Source organism: Gymnodraco acuticeps, unplaced genomic scaffold (genome assembly GCF_902827175.1).
Source record: "Gymnodraco acuticeps unplaced genomic scaffold, fGymAcu1.1, whole genome shotgun sequence".
In the NCBI taxonomy this organism is placed as follows: domain Eukaryota; kingdom Metazoa; phylum Chordata; class Actinopteri; order Perciformes; family Bathydraconidae; genus Gymnodraco; species Gymnodraco acuticeps.
Window position 1 is genome coordinate 7,225,941 of NW_022990042.1, and position 20,159 is coordinate 7,246,099.

At 43.2% G+C, this 20,159-nt stretch overlaps 1 pseudogene; it reads left to right on the forward strand.

Moving 5' to 3' along the window:
• The first annotated feature begins 17,060 nt into the window (after positions 1-17,060).
• On the forward strand, positions 17,061-19,312 carry LOC117545608 (annotated as a pseudogene).
• The last annotated feature ends 847 nt before the right edge of the window (positions 19,313-20,159 follow it).

The window sequence follows — 20,159 nt, forward strand, 5'->3', positions numbered from 1 at the left end:
GGTTGTTCCTAGAGTCTCTAAAAGTACAATGGGAGCCAGAGCCTTTTCTTATCAAGCTCCACATTTGTGGAATCAGCTTCCAGTTTGTGTTCGAGCGGCAGACACCCTATCCGTTTTTAAGAGTGCGCTTAAGACCTTCCTTTTTGATAAAGCTTATAGTTAGGGCTGATTAGATTCAGCCCCTAGTTTTGCTGATATAGGCTTAGTTTGTCGGGGTACATCTTACTTCTTCCTTCTCTCTGTCTATACCTGTGTACTCTCATGTTCCGATTAACCCAGCTTCCCCAAATGTCTTTCTTTTTGGTGTCTATATACGCCGGGATCCGGAGTCATGGATGATCCTGCGCTCCTCTGTCCTGGATCGCGAGCCCTGGATCTTGAGTCGTGGCTGTGGTCCTGGATCATAGGTCCTGGATGGATATCCTCGTGGATTCATCTTCCTATTATACACACATGCATTTCCAAACATTTGGACTACCTGTAAGAGAATATTTTCATCTGATCTGTTTATAGAGTCTTTTATGGTTCCTTAGAGTCTGTGATACTGCAAACATCTGCTTGTAGTCAGTCAGAGACTTCTCTGTAGGTTGAGGTCACAGGTCAAACGCTTCTCCGATATCCGTGGGGGGGTTTGAGATCTAGCAGCATCTCTTTGAGACAAGCAGATCATTGTCTTGCATCGGCTATTGATTATACGCGGGCTTTCTGGAAGCCCGCCTCTCCTCGTGTTGGTTAGATGTTTTGTGTCTTTTGGTTCAGAGATCGCTGGTGGAGCACTGGGCATGTGTGAAACTTAGATGATCTCCCCGGCCGTATGTAATTAATGTACTGTGATCAATAAACTCTTCAGTGCTTTTGGCTAACAACGGTTCCAGACTCCTTCATTCTACCTCAACATTGCAACAACAGAAGTTTACCTTCACATTTTGGCGTCTACGAATAGGATGCCGAGATTTCTTCAGAAGGCTGGTAAGTGCTTTTTTTCAAATCTATTTGAACAACTGCCTTACCAGACTCTGTGATTGACGGTATCAAAATTATCTGTGAAACTGCGCGAGTGCAATTTGTTTTGGTCTCTCCACTGTACATTTGAAGGCTTAATTATAACCTGAGGAATCGGTGTCAAAAGGAGATTTCTATCTTGGCCGGTTCTTCCTGTGAATGCTGCTGGGGCAAGTGCCAACAAAAGCAAGCACAGCTCATGTATAAACAATAAGAATATTTGGGGCTAATAAATAACCTCGGAACATCGACTTTTAACGATTTCCGCTGTGTGTGGTTTCTAGAATTAAATTACTGGACAATCACACACTGCAAATATTCGGAGAGACCTTAAGGAAAGCATCAGCAAGGTGGAACCTCTGTTTTTTTTAAAAAAAAGCAATGTGAGGATTTGTAATTGAAACAAATTGCCGAATTCTGGAGATTTCAACGGGTTTAAATCAGACCTATCCGTTTTCGGGTGTCTGCTCAGGCTGCACGAGGGAGGGCGAATTCCCTCCCCCCCTGTGGTGAGCGGCACACGAGGAATGTTTAAGAACACAGACTTGTATTTTCTGTTAATCACACCATAAGCTCAAGAACTAAATTGAGCTATTAAATGGGAAGGGTCGTGGCAGAATATTACGTTCACACTGTGTTTAATAAACTAACGGATTATTGAATTGGCTGTTGTTTAAAAAAAAAAAAAAAAAAAAAAAAAGCACTGAATTAATTAAAACAATCGCTGCTCTCGGTCGGTTGAGCAGTTTTACCACTACATTTGCATAGTGGTTTTGATTGAGAATAAGGTAGTTATTGCTCATCAATAGATTGAATATGGCTGAGAAGAGCCCATATTAAACAGATATTTCAGTGCTCCCGTTGACGTTTTCCGTAATTCTCGGACTAAATTAAACTGGATGATTTTTTGGCCAGGGCACTGATTTTGTTGCGAGTACATGTTTGTTTGTCTAATTGCAGTGTTTGTTTTTATTGTACTAACCGTTAAACATGGGTAATACTGCCTCCACAAACGATTCAGTTGGTAAGAGGAAAGCCATTTCACACACAAAGACACTTAAAAAAAACCCGATTGCAGAAAACCACTACACGCATTTGTTTTCTCCTAACATGCCGTCTGGAATTGTCGGAAGAACTTTGGATTGGTCTAAAGTTATGCCGTTTACATCGTTACTTTGCGAACACTCACAACAGATTAATCAGAAAGGATTGATTCGATTTGATTGGCCTCTGACAGGTAGTTTTGATATGGCCGTGTTGTGGCAAGCATTTAAACTGGTGGAAGATAATTCAAATTGTTCATGGGATCAAGGATACATGACAGAATGTGTGAAAGCCTGGATGACTTTGGCAGAAAAGCGGGGTTATGAAGAAAGGAAAAATGCAAAATCTGTTGGCAGCGAGCGAGGCTCCATTGAGCTCAAGGCGCTTATTGATAAAGTTTCGCAATGTGCAAAAAGTTTTCATTTGCTTAGCCTAGAGGCTGTTTTTGATGTGAGATCAGAAAACATGTCCAGATTCAGGGAAAGACACGGTGATAATGTTCCAGACATTGCAAAATCCATAATTTATGATTGGATTAAAAGACAAGGTAAAACTCCAACCCCATCTCAGCTCATTTGTATTTTGACAGACGCAGGGCTGTTGGACGGAGAGCAGGCTGTATCTCTCTGTACGAAAATAATTCCCGCGACAGAACTCTCAAATCCCGTTGCGAGAAACTCCGATGATGATCTGTTAATAACAGCTGCAGCTATCATGAATGAAAATAAGTTGAGATATCAGATAGGACAACATGGAGAATTAGAATCGGCACACGCCGAGCAGAGGGCAGCAGCGGGGGAGGGGAATGTTTCACATGGCAGTCCGCGATTGACCCCCACTCATCGCACTCAGCCACTCCTTTTACGAGATTACCCAGTTTCGCCGTACGGCAGCAGTTTTCCAAGTAATGTCCAGCGTAAAATGTACACGACAAAGCAAACATCTCAGGATAATAATTCTGAAGAAAGTGTGACCGCCCCGAAAATTCTGATAGGAGATGTTCCAGTTTGCAAACCCTGGACACCCGCTGAGGTCATTGATGTCACTAACCACGCTCCCAGTCCCACTAAAAGTCCAGATGAGTATCTGTCATGGTTGACTAATATTGGTTCAGTTTATAACTGTTTGGTTCATGATGTTAAACAGCTGATAATCTTAACATACAAGGCAGATTGGCCCACGTGCAGAGACGAGTTTAAATTTCCTGAGTGTACAGCCGCAGGGGACTGGCCCACGACACAGACGCGAGACATGTGGATACAAAACGTCGCCGCATTGGCTATCAGAGCATGCGCTAAAACTCACACAGATTTCTCACAAGTGACGGCATGTGTACAAGACCCAGCGGAAAATGTCCCAGAATGTATCCAGCGTTTCATGACAGTGTGGGATAATAATGCGGGAATTAAAAGAGACTGTAATGATTTGTTTGCCATACAGACCTTGTTACATAATTTAATCCCAGAAACGGCTCAGGCCTACATGATGTCGACTCCCGAATGGCAAATTAAATCTTGGAAAGCGACTATCGCCACAATGCGTGCGTTGCATAGGAGCCAAATATTTCTTACTCCCAGAATTTCACAACTGCTTCAACAATTGCCTCAAAACACCCAGGCTTATCAAACGCAGGGACAAAACCACACACAGCAGTATCAAAATCAGGGGAGATCACAGGATTATCATAATAAGAGCAGACAGCAGCAGAACAAAAATCCCAAAAAGTTGATGCCATGTCATGTTTGCGGAGAAACCGATCACTGGGCAGGACAATGTGGTAAGCGGTGGGGGGTCCAGCAGCACACACAGCCCCCCCTCACCCAGCCCCCCTTCTCCCAGCCCGCACTTCCCCCCAACCTTCCCCAGCAGTCCGGACATCTGGCATTAATGCAGTCTCCACGTTATGACGGACAGAACCAGGGGCAGAACGCTCAACAAAGTGGATTTAATAGAAGATAGTGGTGCCAAGAAGATATAGGGTCAGAATCACAGCATGTACCCATTCAAGCAACAACAATTCGCCTTTCCAATAACCCGCGTGAAGATCCAATTATGCCCGTTGATTTTAGTGGTACGGCTGTAGATATTTTGATTGACAGCGGAGCCACCTTGTCTGCCGTGCGTACTAAGGAGAAAGTGTGTGAAGCAACCAATACATTTGTCACAACCATCGGTGTTGCTGGAATTTCTATGTCCGAACCCATTTCAGAGAACACTAATGTTTCAATTAATGGATCAAACGTGGAACACTCTTTCATTATTTCAGATGGAAGTCCTATTAATTTAATGGGCAGGGACTTACTATGTAAATTACAGGCAACAATACATTGCACTTCAGACGGATTGTTTTTGACAATTCCTGACAGTAAGGTCTATCAGGCAGTCCAATTCATTCAATCATCGCGAGACAACCTGTATTGTTGGTCATTTCCAGATTTCAATATGATTTCTGTTTTCTCCACAACAGGGATTCAGAAGATTGCTAGCATTTCTCCGGTTTGTGCGTCTTTAATGTCTCTTATGCGACCTGTGTTGAATTGTCATTGCACAGCAGCCTTTAATCCGTCAGATGACTACGCGCAATCAGTAAGAGGTTTTTGCAACAAATCAGATCGGTTGACAAGTGAACAATATTTGTTCATTTCCCGACAAGGATGTGTTTTACACCCCAGCAGGTTCTCCATGTTGAAGAAAGCCTTCCCTACATAACGGTGGCTGTTACGCCAGGCAGTAACCCAAAAGAGGTGGGGGCCATGGCAGCCCGCTGCCAGGCCCAGCTAGAAGCCTCACTTTTTTCACACACACACACACACACGCCTAACGTAATTAACTTTGGAGGGGAGCATTTCCTGCTGCGTCTCGCGGAGCCAATTGCTCTTCCACAATGCACTTTCCTTCATTTACAACCAAACCCCCCCACAGAGTATGGCCCCCCCTCAGATTTTTCAGAAGTACCGGCTGCATTATGGGCAAAACACAAGAACCATGTTGGTTTTGTTGCCTCAGCGCCTCCACATCGAGTAACACTTAAAGCCAATGCCAGATTGCCAGCTATCAGACAGTACAATTTGCCCCATAGAGCCATTTTGGGGATTGAAGGAGTCATCCAATCTTTGCTTGATCAGGGCGTGTTAATTTACACAACTAGTCCCTGTAATACTCCAATTCTACCCATACCTAAACACAATCGCCCTGATGAGTGGCGCTTTGTCCAAGATTTGCAAGCTATTAATGCTATTGTCATTCCGACAGCTCCAATTGTGCCGGACACCAATTCGATTTTAGCTTCTCTGCCCCCGGACTCTAAGTACTACACAGTGATTGATTTATGTTCAGCATTTTTCTCTGTTCCTCTGCATCCAGACAGCCAGTATCTGTTTGCATTTACTTTTAAAGGTAAACAAATCACATACACGCGCCTCCCACAGGGGTTTGTTGAGTCGCCTACTGTGTACGCAGCAGCTGTGAGGAGAGATCTGGACACTTTGGTCCTGACAGGAGGTAGTACCTTGCTTCAGTACGCAGATGACCTGTTGTTAGCTTCTCCCAATAAAGACGCCTGTCGCATCGACTCCATTCTGCTCATGAAAAGACTTTCTGAATGCGGACACAGAGCATCCCTGGCCAAGTTGCAATACTGCCAGACTGAGGTCACGTATTTGGGTCACATTCTGAGGGATGGACACCGTCTCCTCTCGCCAGCAAGGATTTGTCTGTTGAACAAAGTACCACCACCTCGCACAAAGAAGGACATGCTTTCCTTCTTGGGCATGGCAAATTATTGCAGACACTGGATTTTTGAGTATGCTGCGATGGATTCTGTCCTGCGTGCTGCCACTCTGCAGGCTGCCCCTAACATTGTTCAGTGGTCTGAGGACATGCACACTGCCTTTCAGGACTTAAAGCAGGCCCTCACATCTGCTCCTGCCCTGGGGCTCCCTGACGTTTCACCTGCACGTCCATGAGAAAGGGGGCTTTGCAACGGGCATCTTGGTGCAGAAGCATGGCTCTAATTTCCGGCCTGTTGCATACTACTCATCTCGACTCTCCCCTGTGGTGCTTGGTATGCCTTCATGCCTGCGGGCTGTGGCCGCAGTGGCGATAGTGGTAAAACAATCCTCTCCCATTGTACTGGCCAGTGACTGTGTAGTACATGTCCCACATGCAGTTTTGCATATTCTGAACACCTCTGCTACTCAGCATATGACGGCAGCAAGGCGATCTGGTTATGAAGCAGTAATTCTTTCAAGTCCACACATCACTCTTAAACGTTCCCCCCCCCTAAACCCAGCTACACTGGTGCCAATTCCAGATTTTGAAATAACACATGACTGCGTCACAACGATTGACATGTCTTCCTCCCCCAGAGCTGATATGTTGCAAACCCCTATCCCTAATTCAGATATGATTCTGTACACAGACGGGTCTGCGAGCAGGCCGTCTGACACAGTACACTTAGCAGGCTACGCTGTTGTGAATGACTGGGAAGTTTTAGAAAGCCGAGCCTTGCCAAATGGCACGTCTGCTCAGGCTGCAGAGTTGTATGCTCTGCTCAGGGCGTGCATTTTGGCTGAAGGTAGAGTTGCAACCATTTTCACAGACTCCAGGTATGCATTTGGTGTGTGCCATGATTTTGGTGTCTTGTGGAAAATGCGCGGTTTCTTAACATCGGCTGGTAAGCCTATTCAACATCATGCGTTAGTAGCTGAGCTATTAGACGCTATCCTGCTCCCTGCACAGCTAGCAGTAGTTAAATGTGCTGCTCACACAAATTCTAATGATCCTATTTCGCGTGGAAATGCGTTAGCCGACACCGCGGCTAAACAAGCAGCAGTTTCCTCCTCTTCTATGGTGCTCCAATGCCCCTCGACACAACCCGCAGAAACCATTTGTTTGCCTTCCTTTAATGATGTCGCGGTTATGCAAGCCCGCGCTGATGTTAGGGAGAAAGATTTATGGCTAAGACGAGGTTGTACACTTGACGCTGAGTCCAGCTTGTGGCTCCACCCAGACGGCCGGATGGTCTGTCCCCGTTCATTCCTCCATGTTTTGGCACATGTTGCACATGGCAAATCACATGTAGGAAAAGGAGGGATGAATGGGATTATAAAGTCACAATGGTTTGCTCCAGGCATTACACTAGCTACACAGACCCTTGTAGATAGATGCATGATATGCCAGCAGACAAGAAGAAGAAAAGGTCCAGTTCAGCATGAACATTTACCGCCCCCCTCGGGGCCCTTTGTAAATATGCAAATTGACTTTTCGCACATGCCACCATGCCAAGGATTCAAATATCTTTTGGTAATAGTGTGCCAGTTCTCCAAATGGGTAGAGGCCTACCCTACCAGAAAAGAAGACGCCAGAACAGTTGTAAAGTGTCTTCTCAAAGATGTTGTCCCTAGATTTGGTGTTCCAGCAGGGATTAACAGTGACAGAGGTCCAGCATTCATTTCTAAGATAACCCAGAGTCTAGCTACAGTGTTAGGGTTCAAATGGCAATTGCATGTTCCCTATCATCCACAGAGCTCAGGCCAGGTTGAGAGAATGAACTTGACTATAAAGGAAAAACTCACTAAAACAATGTTGACCACAGGACTAAAATGGGTAGACGCGCTGCCGCTAGTTCTGTGCTCAATCAGAAACTCACCAAATGCAACGACAGGGCTTAGCCCACACGAAGTATTGATGGGAAGGCCAATGTTCACAGGATCTAGTCCTCCAGTAATGCCCCACAGACTCACTCTTTTGTGGACAGAGGATTACATGACTAACTATGTCAAATATCTAACTGACATGTTGAGAAAGTTTCACAGGCAGGTGGCTGACAGGCTCCCCCAGCCTGGTGAGGAGCCCACCCACCCTTTTCAGATTGGTGATAATGTACTAATCAAATCGCTTGAAAAAGATTCTTTGTCTCCCAGGTGGAAAGGTCCTTTCCAGGTATTAATAGTGACCAGAACAGCCCTGAGAGTACAAGGTAGAGCGGAGTGGATTCACGCTTCAAGATGTCGTCTCTCTCCTCTACCGGATGCTGGCGTGTGAAGGCAGTCACCATCATCGTCATTCTGGGTTTACTGTACCTGGCCAAGAACGCCCTGCTAGATGAAGCTGTGACAATCCCAACGACAGGTGGCGAGGGACCTCGCCCATCTGAGGGAGAAAATAAGGTGCTCTTATCTAAGAGCGCAGACGACTTGACCACTCAGGGTCCAGGCCCTGAGGGCAAAACAACACCAACGGGCAAAGAAGTGCCTAGCGACAAGGACAGGTTGTATCCAAACACCACACAGACACTCAGTATGGTGCAAGAGACACAAAGAGAGAGAAAAGGAGGGAGAATAAGGAGGATTGTCTCCCTCCCTGATCATAAGTCAGAGACTATTGCCGTTAACTGCCCAAGTTCAATATGTGACTCATCTAACTGTATTATTGTGTTTCCTGTGTTCTCAGTTTACTCAACATGGGAGTTATATCCAGAAAACCAGTACTCTTGGTTCAGGGTCGCACCAGAGGGGGTAAGAATGGTTCTTAACACCATCGAAGAAATGCCCCCAGAACTGTGGTGTAGCACGATAGAACAGTTCGAGGCACTGATAAGGAAGGAGGTAAAATGTACAGTGCGGAAGCCAGATTACCGCATTCCCAATCTAGGTGATACTGCATGCACAGTTACTGGACCAAATAGCAAAACAAATGTTCCATCTACTCCACTTAAACAATCAGGAGGCGAGGTAGATTCTTCAAAAAAGGCCTTAATTACTCCTTATAAACAAACTAAAACTAATTCTGCAGTAAGTTTAATGTTAGACTATGCACATGAACGTAATGTTAGCAACTGTTGGTTGTGCCAAAATATGCCAGAATCAATGCATTCTCCTATGTTTAGCCCAATTCCTTTCACAAAAGCTGATTACGGTTTAGTAAACTGGAATGACATAGCATCTAGAATTAGCGATGAGGCTGGGGATTGCTACACTCCTTCTTACCCAATAGACTCTGAAAAACCTTTACAGTACAAGGGCTTAGTCTCTCTCATTGTTGATACAGTAAATAAAGATTACCTGCCTGACGGTTTCAAACGTTTGATGTTTTTAAAATTAATATATATGAAGAAATACGTTAACCTAGCTTTTGAATATAGATTCCAGTTAGCTCTAGCTCAGACTAATTGTTCAGCTAACTTTACAAGTCCAACATGTACAATGCAACCACACACACCCGCTTTGTTAGTGGAAGCGTTGGTAACAGTGGTGCCCTGGTTCGGCTCTAGGACAGTGGACTCCGTTGAGGTTAAAATACATGACTGTACGCAGCCAATACCCTTAGGCAAGCCCCCTACACGTGACTGCTCAGTATATGTTCCCCCAATTGTTGTGCATGAATGGAAGAATGTGTCCATCTGTTTCCAGAATGCAGTAGGATCTCACACCTCTCCTGATGTGGGACACAGCGACTGTAATGCCATAGTGAGAGTACATATAGCCAAAATTCCCGTCCCACAGAGAGTTTACTTAGTTTGTGGGGACCGGGCCTATGGATGTGTGCCATATGATGTTTTTTATGGTACCTGTTATCTAGCCTACCTAATCCCTTTAATCCGTAAAGTAGAGGCTACTGAGATTGCAGCAATACTTCCCTCTCTACACAGGAACAGCAGGTCTATTACACAAGGACAACAGATAGCTAGCCTATTCTTGCCTTGGTACGGTATTTATGTTACTCAGCAGGAAATTGTCGCATTGTCTAAAGTGGTAGAATATCATTTAAATGTATCCAACACAGCGATGTTAGCTGAACACAAAGAATTGCAGGAAGTTAGGACAGTAGCACTACAGAATCGTATGGCGCTTGACCTCCTCTTAGCTGCCCAAGGAGGAACATGCAAGGTGATAGGAAGTGAGTGCTGTTCTTTCATATCTGATGCCACACCTGAAGTTATGGACATGGCTCATGATACTGCCAGGGGAATAAAATAATTGCATGAAACTCATGGGTTTACATTTGGGGAATTAAGTGGAACTTTTGGATCTTGGGGAGCGGGGCTGGTTAAATTTGTTGTTACTGTTTCAGTGTTTATCTTGGTTGTGCTAATCCTAGTGATCTGTTTGATCACTGTAGTTAAATTAGCCATACGAAGGGTTGCCAAGACCGCCCTCCAGGCCCCACAAAGGCTAGTTGGACATTCAACTGTACAGGACACAATATTAATGTACAATGCCGAGCTTCCGGACCCCTGGGTCTCCATCGTGATCTCCGACCCGTGGGTACCTCCATTCAACGATTGAGATGTTGTTTAAAGTTGATATTCTGAATAAAGAACAGATGTTTTGATAAATGATTACAGTTGATACACTGGATTAAAGGACAAATGTCTGATTTTTCCTTTGCAGGTTGTGATACAAATAAAATGTCTGATTTTCCTTTTCAGATTTTGAACAAGTGTATTTGAATGAAATAAATGTATTACTAAGTGCCTTACTCTTGAATAAAGCGTAATGAAGTAAACGTAAAGTAATGTTAAAGATTGAGGACACTGTAACTTTACAGTTTACAGATTGATCGATTCATCACTGTGAATTTATACCTTAAACTAGGAACCTTAGCTGGATCTCTCATGATTCTGATTTATACCTCAATTGGATTTCTTATAATCCTAAATTCTAATTGTGTTTTTTAATAAGTAATTGCCTTAAAGTAAATCTTTAAGATGTAAGCTGATTTAGAATCTGTGTTTGATGAATGAGATTAACTGAGTGATAAATGATAAAAGATCTTATTTTTGAAACATATATTTTGCTATAATATTTTGTACCCCATGTGTTTATTATTGTACCTTTTGACAAAAATGCCAAGCACTGAAGAGAGATGATTTTTATTATGATTGACTGTGTTCAATCATGGTGATTGAAGTGTTTTTCAATCTTGTTCTATTTTTAATGTAATGAATGTATCTGAGCCCACCCAACTCTGAGGACGCCTATTGATTTTAAGTATTGACTGAAATATTCTTAGACTAATGTTAATTGGTTATCAATAGATTGATAAAAAGAGTGAATCTGTAAGAGAATATTTTCATCTGATCTGTTTATAGAGTCTTTTATGGTTCCTTAGAGTCTGTGATACTGCAAACATCTGCTTGTAGTCAGTCAGAGACTTCTCTGTAGGTTGAGGTCACAGGTCAAACGCTTCTCCGATATCCGTGGGGGGGGTTTGAGATCTAGCAGCATCTCTTTGAGACAAGCAGATCATTGTCTTGCATCGGCTATTGATTATACGCGGGCTTTCTGGAAGCCCGCCTCTCCTCGTGTTGGTTAGATGTTTTGTGTCTTTTGGTTCAGAGATCGCTGGTGGAGCACTGGGCATGTGTGAAACTTAGATGATCTCCCCGGCCGTATGTAATTAATGTACTGTGATCAATAAACTCTTCAGTGCTTTTGGCTAACAACGGTTCCAGACTCCTTCATTCTACCTCAACATTGCAACAACAGAAGTTTACCTTCACACTACCTATGTTGCAAATGTATTATCTTTTCAATTTACACACGGCATCTATTGCACGTCTGTCCGTCCTGGGAGAGGGATCCCTCCTCTGTTGCTCTCCCTGAGGTTTCTCCCATTTTTCCCTTTAAACTGTGGGTTTTCTTCGGAAGTTTTTCCTTGTACGATGTGAGGGTCTAAGGACAGAGGGTGTCGTATTGTCATACTGATATTTTGTACAAACTGTAAAGTCCACTGAGACAAATGTAACATTTGTGATATTGGGCTATATAAATAAACATTGATTGATTGATTGATTGATAGGGGGGTCCGGGGGAATGCACCCCCGGGAAGACTTTTTTTTTTTTAATATTGAAGTTAAAAGCATCAATCTGGTGCACTTTGAGAGCAACATTAGGAGATCTATGGACACCTCTCAACACGATATGAAACAGAACTGTAAGTAGATTTTCTTTTTCTTTATGGATACTTTACAAATCACTCCCCTTTCAAACTGTATTCTTGTTTATTAATAAGAACTTTTTTGTACTGTCATATAGTATTTTATACCTGTTTTTCACCTATTCTCTTATTTTTTTATAACTATAATGATCATATAAAGGTGTGCCTTTACCTCACTGAGCTGAGGTTATCAGAGCCTCTCAGTCTTTCACGGGAGAGCTCTCTAAAGCTCTCCCCCCCGCGGCCGCTTACACAGTAAATTCCAATGTTAATAAAAGCACACTGTGTATGTTTTTTGGGAGTTTGATTTATTTTAAATTAACACTAATATAAAATTAAAACCTATAATTGCACACTACCATTATTTCAACAAAAAAAACAATTTCACATAAACCTCTGGTTTTTACTGGGGCTGGGGCAGTTCAACTTCATTTGGGGGGGGGGGGGTGCCATAGTTTATGGGCGCTGTACGCAATATAGGCGTAGCTCTGTTAGTATAAGATAATAAGATGTACTTTGTTGATCCAAAATCAGGAAATTGTGTTGCTATGACATTTAAAAAAAAATTTATTTTAAATTTCTAACTTTTTTTTTTTTTTTTTTTCCCCAATTTTCGGCACCCCCTATGGGTTGATGCGCCCTTAGCATTCACCTATACTGCCTATGCCGAGGGCCGGCCCTGGCTGGGGGGGTATATACGAAGGTCGACCTATGAGGGGTCTCTGGAGCAGAGACCTCCAACGGTCACACATAAATGATCTGAAGTTTTTAGCGGTGTTCCTCACCCTGAAACGCTTTCTGCCTTTTCTCAGAGGACATCATGTCCTCGTGAGGACAGACAACACGACCACAATATCGTATATAAACCGCCAAGGGGGTTTGCGTTCTCTCCAGTTACACATGCTGGCACGCAAACTGATCTTATGGAGCTGCGGACGTCTCCTCTCTCTGAGAGCGACGCACGTACCAGCCTGCAGACTGGACTCTACATCATAATTGTGAGTCAGCTGTGGGTGCGTTACAGCCGGGCCGCGGTGGATCTGTTCGCATCAAAAGAAAACGCTCAATGTCAGATGTTCTTTTCAATGCACGATTTAAACGCACCGTTAGGCGTGGACACGCTCACGCACGCTTGGCCTCCGGTCCTTCTGTACGCGTTCCCACCCCTGGCTCTGATACCCCCAACTCTGGCCAGAGTGAGAGAACAACGCCACACACTGATCCTAATAGCTCCACACTGGCCTGCAATGTACTGGCTGGCGGAGATATATCAGCTGCTGTGCGGGCAGCCGTGGCAGCTCCCGCTATGCAGGGACATATTGTCTCGGGCGGGGGGGACGATTTTTCATCCACATCCAGAGCGCTTGGCACTATGGGCCTGGCCCGTGAGTGGTATAACCTGAATACAGTGGGACTGCCTCAGAAGGTGATAAACACTATTCAGAGTGCAAAAGCTTCCTCCACCAGGTCCCTCTATGACTGTAAGTGGAGGGTGTTTGAGGAGTGGTGCCTTCAAAAAGGACACATCTCTTTTCAATGTCCTGTCGGGGTGATTCTATCATTTCTACAGGACCTGATTGATAAACACAGAGCTTTCTCTACGATCAAAGTGTACCTGGCTGCTATTGCTGCATGCCATGTGGGCTTTGAGGGAAAGACGGCTATCCAACATCCCTTGGTCTGCCGTTTATGAAAGGCGCTCGCAGGCTCCTCCCTGTTTCCAGGTCACTGGTGCTCTTATGGGACTTGGCAGTGGTTTTAGATGGGCTCACTCGACCTCCATTTGAACCCCTGGAAGAAGCTGACATGAAACACCTGTCACTGAAGACAGTGTTGCTACTGGCTCTGGCCTCTGCCAAGTGAGTCAGTGACATTCATGCGCTCTCTGTACATCCTTCATGCACTCAGTTTGCCCCGGGGCAAACGAGAGTGTTGCTGAAGCCCAACCCTGCCTTTGTACCTAAGGTGGTTGGCTCATGTACCCCCATTGACATTGAGGCATTTCCTCCGCCACTGTGTTCCTCTGAGGAACAGCGGCCGAATTTGCTGTGCCCAGTCCGTGCTTTACGCACCTATATGGACAGGTCAAAAGAGTTTCGATGCAATGACCAACTCTTTGTATCCTGGGCTAACCCTCATAAGGGCAAGCCCGTTACCAGGCAACGGCTCTCCCACTGGATTGTGGAAGCGATTGTTCTGACTTATACGAGCCAGGGTTTGCAGGCACCAACGGGCCTGCGTGCTCATACCCGTGGACTGGCTACATCCTGGGCTTTGTTCAAGGGTGTTTCCATCCAAGACATTTGTGCAGCAGCGAGCTGGTCCTCACCGCTCACTTTTGTCCGCTTTTACAGGCTAGATGTCTCTGCTCCAAGTGTGGCCCGCGCAGTGCTGGGCTCCGTGTTGAGACAGGGTTCTACCTGTTAAGTTCTGGTTGTTTTGGTGATTTTCGAGATAAGCATGTCTAGCAATACGGGAGTTTCAATATCCCATAGTGAGACATCGAACGGAGTGTTATGAATGAGAACTATAGGTTACTTACGTAACCCCAGTTCTCAGAGCAACATGAAGTGAGATGTCTCACCAGACGGCCCTTCTTGCTAAGGCGAAGCGAGAAGAGGTGCTTATTTTCAATGACGTCAAGATCACCAGCCAATCAGGATTGGCGTAATGAGATTGATGCTTCTGTTTGCATACGCGTTGAGGCGCATCCCATAGTGAGACATCTCACTTCATGTTACTCTGAGAACTGGGGTTACGTAAGTAACCTATAGTTTTGAGTCGGTTTCTTACCCTAATGTTTGCCAGTAGACAGCCAAATCAAACAATTGTTTAAGCTAGTTTACAAACACTTTGGTGGCTAACACATAAGAGGCTTCTCAATACTCAAATTTCCCCTCCTCGACTCCCCTCCTCGGTTCCCCTCCTCGAGAGTTAGACCCGCCCACAGGAGATGCGAGCGGAGGACCGAGGAGGGGAAGCAGCAGCCGTTTAAAGAAATGAGAACTCCTCTCCTCTGAGCGGTCATTTTAAAGAGAGGTCCGTTCATTATAGAGGCTTCTCAATACTCAAATTTCCCCTCCTCGACTGCTCGACTCCTCGGTCCTCCGGTAGTGACCCGGAAATGAATTTCAGAGCGCCATTTTGAAGGACGTCTCATTTCTCTAAATGCACACCGAGGACCGAGCATCGAGCGTCGAGGAGGCTCTCTGGAGGAGCTATAACCGAGGATACACTGATGGTTCCTCCACGGCTCCTCCACGGATGCATTTCCGGGAACGGTGGAGGCGTGACGCACGGCCGGACTTATCTCAGCCAATGACAGCTATGCATGCATCCCCTGGATATTATTTTAGAAACTGCTTTCATCGCGTCGCGATGTTTCCAGAGAGAACAGCTGTGAGGTCCGTGCAGAAAGCAGAGCAGTGTGTATAATATATATCACTCAGTATAACAGGCCTACTCTCTTTATTTGCTTTAGTTTAGTAGATATCTACAAACAAAGAGTCGATATTTTTCCAAGACCATTGCTTCACATAATAAAATACACAACGGCTTATGCTTTAGGAGCTGTAGGTGTGTGTGGTACAGTGTGTAGGTATGTGTGTGGTACAGTGTGTAGGTGTGTGTTGTACAGTGCGTAAATGCGGCGGACAGACGGGTCTCAGTTGGTTTGGTGTCCTCTGCTTACTTTTAATACTTGTAAATACAACTTTTGGCCCGTAATTTCAATTCCCCATGTCAGCGACCAGAGAGAAGGGGGGATATATCCAGTCTCTGATTGTGTTACGTTATTATGAGAGTGCTCTCATACTTTAAATTGTATATATTTATATAAATATATTTGTGTGTGTGTGTCCGCATCTGTAGCCTGTTATTGTCTCATATACCGCACTCTCAATGAATTCAAAGTAAATATGTGGGGGAACAATGTTCAGCTGATCTAACAGAGATACAGCACTATGACAAAACACTCGACAGCTGATGCAGCTGTTGCCACGTAATAATGAACGGATGTCTCTTTAAAATGACCGCTCAGAGGAGAGGAGTTCTCATTTCTTTAAACGTCTGCTGCTTCCCCTCCTCGGTCCTCCGCTCGCATCTCCTGTGGGCGGGTCTAAGTCTCGAGGAGGGGAACCGAGGAGGGGAGTCGAGGAGGGGACATTTGAGTATTGAGAAGCCTCTTATTACGTGGCTGCATCAGCTGTCGAGTGTTTTGTCATAGTGCTGTATCTCTGTTATCAACTAATACATTGTGGGCAAAAAAAACTCATTGTAAACCCAAATGTAAAAATATTAATTGAGTAAAAAATAAATAAATCATACAATACAGCTTTATTTGTAAAGGACTGTAAAACCTCAGAAAATAAATTAATAGATTAAATAAAAAAATCACACAGCTCATCTCACAAACCATAAAGTAAATAAAAAAAACAATAAATAGGTCAAATAAAATTAAATCGATTTACATACTGGTTCACTATATTGTCAGAGTTATAGGGCATTCGTCACCTTGTTTTGAACATGTCATTTCAAAATCATGGGCATTAATTCTGAGAATCTGAGAATTATTATTATTTTTTTTTTTTGTTATTATTTTTTTTTTGTACTTTGTTATAATTATTCATTTGAGTGAGAAAAAAAAAAGAGAATATATATATATATTATTGTTGTATGTTTTTGTTTCTGACATGTTCAATAAAGTGACTAAAAACAACAACAACAACAAAATAGGCTCTCAGAAGTGTCTAATTCTCTTGGAAGACTTTCCACAAGATTTTGTAACTGGCCTGCACTGATATGCTCCCATTCAGCCTCAAGAAGGGGTACAAACTAATGTTAAAAAAAGAAGCAATTAGGCAGATAAATACAAATGTACTTGAATAAGTGTTCTAGATATTATCCAAATGAAAACTCTACAATGAAATTGCAAGTATGTGAAATTACACCCCAGTATAAGTAGACAGAGGACCAAGTGCTGCCCTGCTCTCACACAGGTGTTGCTCGTTCAGCTAATTTGGCAGCTAGTCTACAAATGGTGTCACTTCCTGTGTGATCTAGATCATTCAGTCATGGGAACTCAACTCTACCTAGATGTGATAGTCGTGGCTCTTTTTGCAACAACTGTTGCTAATGCAGGTATTCTTAGCACATGCATGTAAACATCTGCTTTTGTTGGGGAATGTATGGGGAAATATATAATAATGATTTGTTTGCAGAAATCAAAGTAAACTGTGAAAAAGACTCCATAAGCATCACATGGAGGATCCATCCGATGCTGGTGCCATTTGCAGCTCGTCACTTCCTCGGAAACTGCATGGCATCCCGGTTTAATGTTCTGCCCAGCGGAGAGGGGAACGCTGAGTTTAACTACACACTAGATGACTGCAATTTTAAAAGACTGGTAATGTAACTGCCATGTTTCACCAGAATATCTCTCAGCCTTATTAATGTCATAATGAGCTTTTTTTTAATTCTTCAGATGAAAGGGAAAAAGCTCCTCTACAAAAATGAGTTGACTTTCAGGCCCCAACCAAGGTCGAGTCCTGCATCTTATGTGTATCCCATCGAGTGTGTTTATCCAAGGTAGGAGTTTCGTTCTTATTTAAATTCAAGTTTAAAGCTGATATATGGGATAAATGTTGTTAATATATTTCAGACCTAAGGGGTGGATTCCTCCTTTCCTGAACGCGGGGTCAGGTGTTGCCGAAGGCCGGGGAGGTCTGAAGTTCCACATGCTGTTCCTAAATGGTGAGGGCTCATGCTCCCAAAGGCAAAACACTCTAAAAAAGCACACTAAGCAGTTTTTACTTTTCCCGTTACAGAAAGAATAACAGCGGTAGCGGAGACAAATGTCATCCCCCTGGGCTCCTTCATGCCAATATGGGCAACAGTGGCGCAGGAGTCCCATCAGCCATTGCTGCTGCTCATGGAGGAATGTGTGGCAGCCACTACGTCTGAGCTGCAGGCTAACAGCAATGTGTACCCCATCATTACAAATAAGGGGTGAGATCCAGTCTCTGATTTATTTAATTGTTTTCTGGAGTTTAGTCCTTATCGCTTATCTGAATGTCTTCAGGTGTCTCTTGGACAGTGAGAAGGGAAACTCCATGTTTCTCCAGCGGTACCAGTCCTCTGCAATCACCCTCTACCTGCAGTCCTTCAAGTTTGGTCTTGGCGAGGAGGTGAGGGTGTAAATGGAAAGTGCTCTAAAGAATATTTGGTTCCTAGCTAAAATGTATGTTTCATCTGCTCCTCAGGTGTACATTCACTGCAAACTGCTCGCATGGGATCCTGAAGTTCTAAGTGAAAGCAAGAAAGCTTGCCACTATGTAAAGGAAAATGAGAGGTAAGGGAAGAGTTTGATATGTTGGAAGTATGTGAACATGTTCTTGCCAGAAGTTTAATAGAATGAATGCAACTGATGCCATGTGCAACAAGTATGCACCATTAGCCAAGGCGGCTAGCTTATTTTAGTATAACATATCCAACTTGAAGTAGATTAATGCATGTACTTTGATCAGTATTGTGCTTTTTATATATCTATAACAAATGATCTCTAACTAACAAAGTATAGACAACAATTGTGACAAATGATAATTGTAAAATATTTAAGAATAACAATATAATATTTTTTAAAAGGAGTGGCACTCAAATGATTAGCCAACCTAATGAGATGGGCCTATATTTAAAAAAAGCCCTGAGCTTTTCTGTTCACTTTTTTTCTGCACTGTAGATGGAAATGTATCTTTTGGTCCTTTTTAGCAAATGTTATTAACTTGATATTTATTTTATTTTTTTAAAGCCATGCTGATGTATTTGAGCCTTGACTGTTGTTGCTTCCTTAGATGGGAACTCCTGGATGACCCCATATAGAGCTCCATTTGTGACTGCTGTTCTAGGACCTGCAACACCCGCTCAAAGAGAGGAGACGAATGGGGTATCGCTCTTATGCCAACTTGTATGCTTTTTGATCTAGTGTAGTCTTTTTCAATTTGAAGTTATATATTTTGTTTTCCACCTCAGAATCCAACGGCTTCCGGCACACTTCTGTGTTAGGACCCCTGATCATAATGGATCCATCGCAACAAAATACCCACAATGCATCAGATGTTTCCATTGCTGACCAAGATTAATGAGTATTTATTTATGGTATCTGTCTTGAAGTTTTGTTCAAAACTTGCCATAAGACTAACGTTGCTAAACGTTTTCTCAACAGGAAGTCCAGTCTAGGATTGGGGAGACTGAACAGAGGGCCCAGTGGTGGACGACATCCATATGCAGATTAAAGTTGTCTGTATAAATAAAACTGTTGTTAACTCTTCAACTGTGTCCATCTGTCCTATCAGGAGAATTTTACTAATCATGTGTGACTTTTGTCATTGAAAGATACTGTCAAGTTCTGTCAATTATAATGTAACCTTTAAGTCCTCAGACAAATTGTAATACCCATATGAGTTGGAGTATAGCCCTGAATTTTTCTTTTACTTTCCATTTTACATTGAGCTCTGCACATGATATAAATTCTGACATTACATACACCACCAGATTCAAAAGCTATTAGTGATCTGTCTGGTATTACAACTATGGCAATTGTTTATGTTGAGCTTCATTTGAAAAGACAATTCTGATCTGAATTTATTTTCTAGGCACTAATGCCTGCAGTTGAATGTAGCATAGTTTACTTTCTGGCCATGAATATAAAATCAATAGGGATGGCCTGCATGGCACGTGTTTATGCAGTTAAAAGATTACATCATAGCACCAACTCTAATATTCAGATGTGTGTGGATATTTTCTCACTGAATACAACTTAAATGAACTGAAACATTTCAGATATAAAAATATCACATTTGAATACAGGACATCTGATAAAGGAATACTACCTTCCCCCAAATGATTTGTTTAGAAATGACTCGCCTTTTAGTTCTCAAAGAAAACTTTTTCTTGCATGACTTGACGTTGAACAAAGAATCCCAACGTATACATATATTAATGTTAATATATATAACAGCAAAACTAAATCAAAACCTCAGGAAGACAACCAATGCACTATCATCCTTAAAGTGTTTTAAATAAGAATTGAAGGTAGTCAGACAGGATAATAAATTGATTAACAAATGGTAATTTTGTGCTGCTGATGAAGCCGAATGAAAATGAATTGGGTGTAA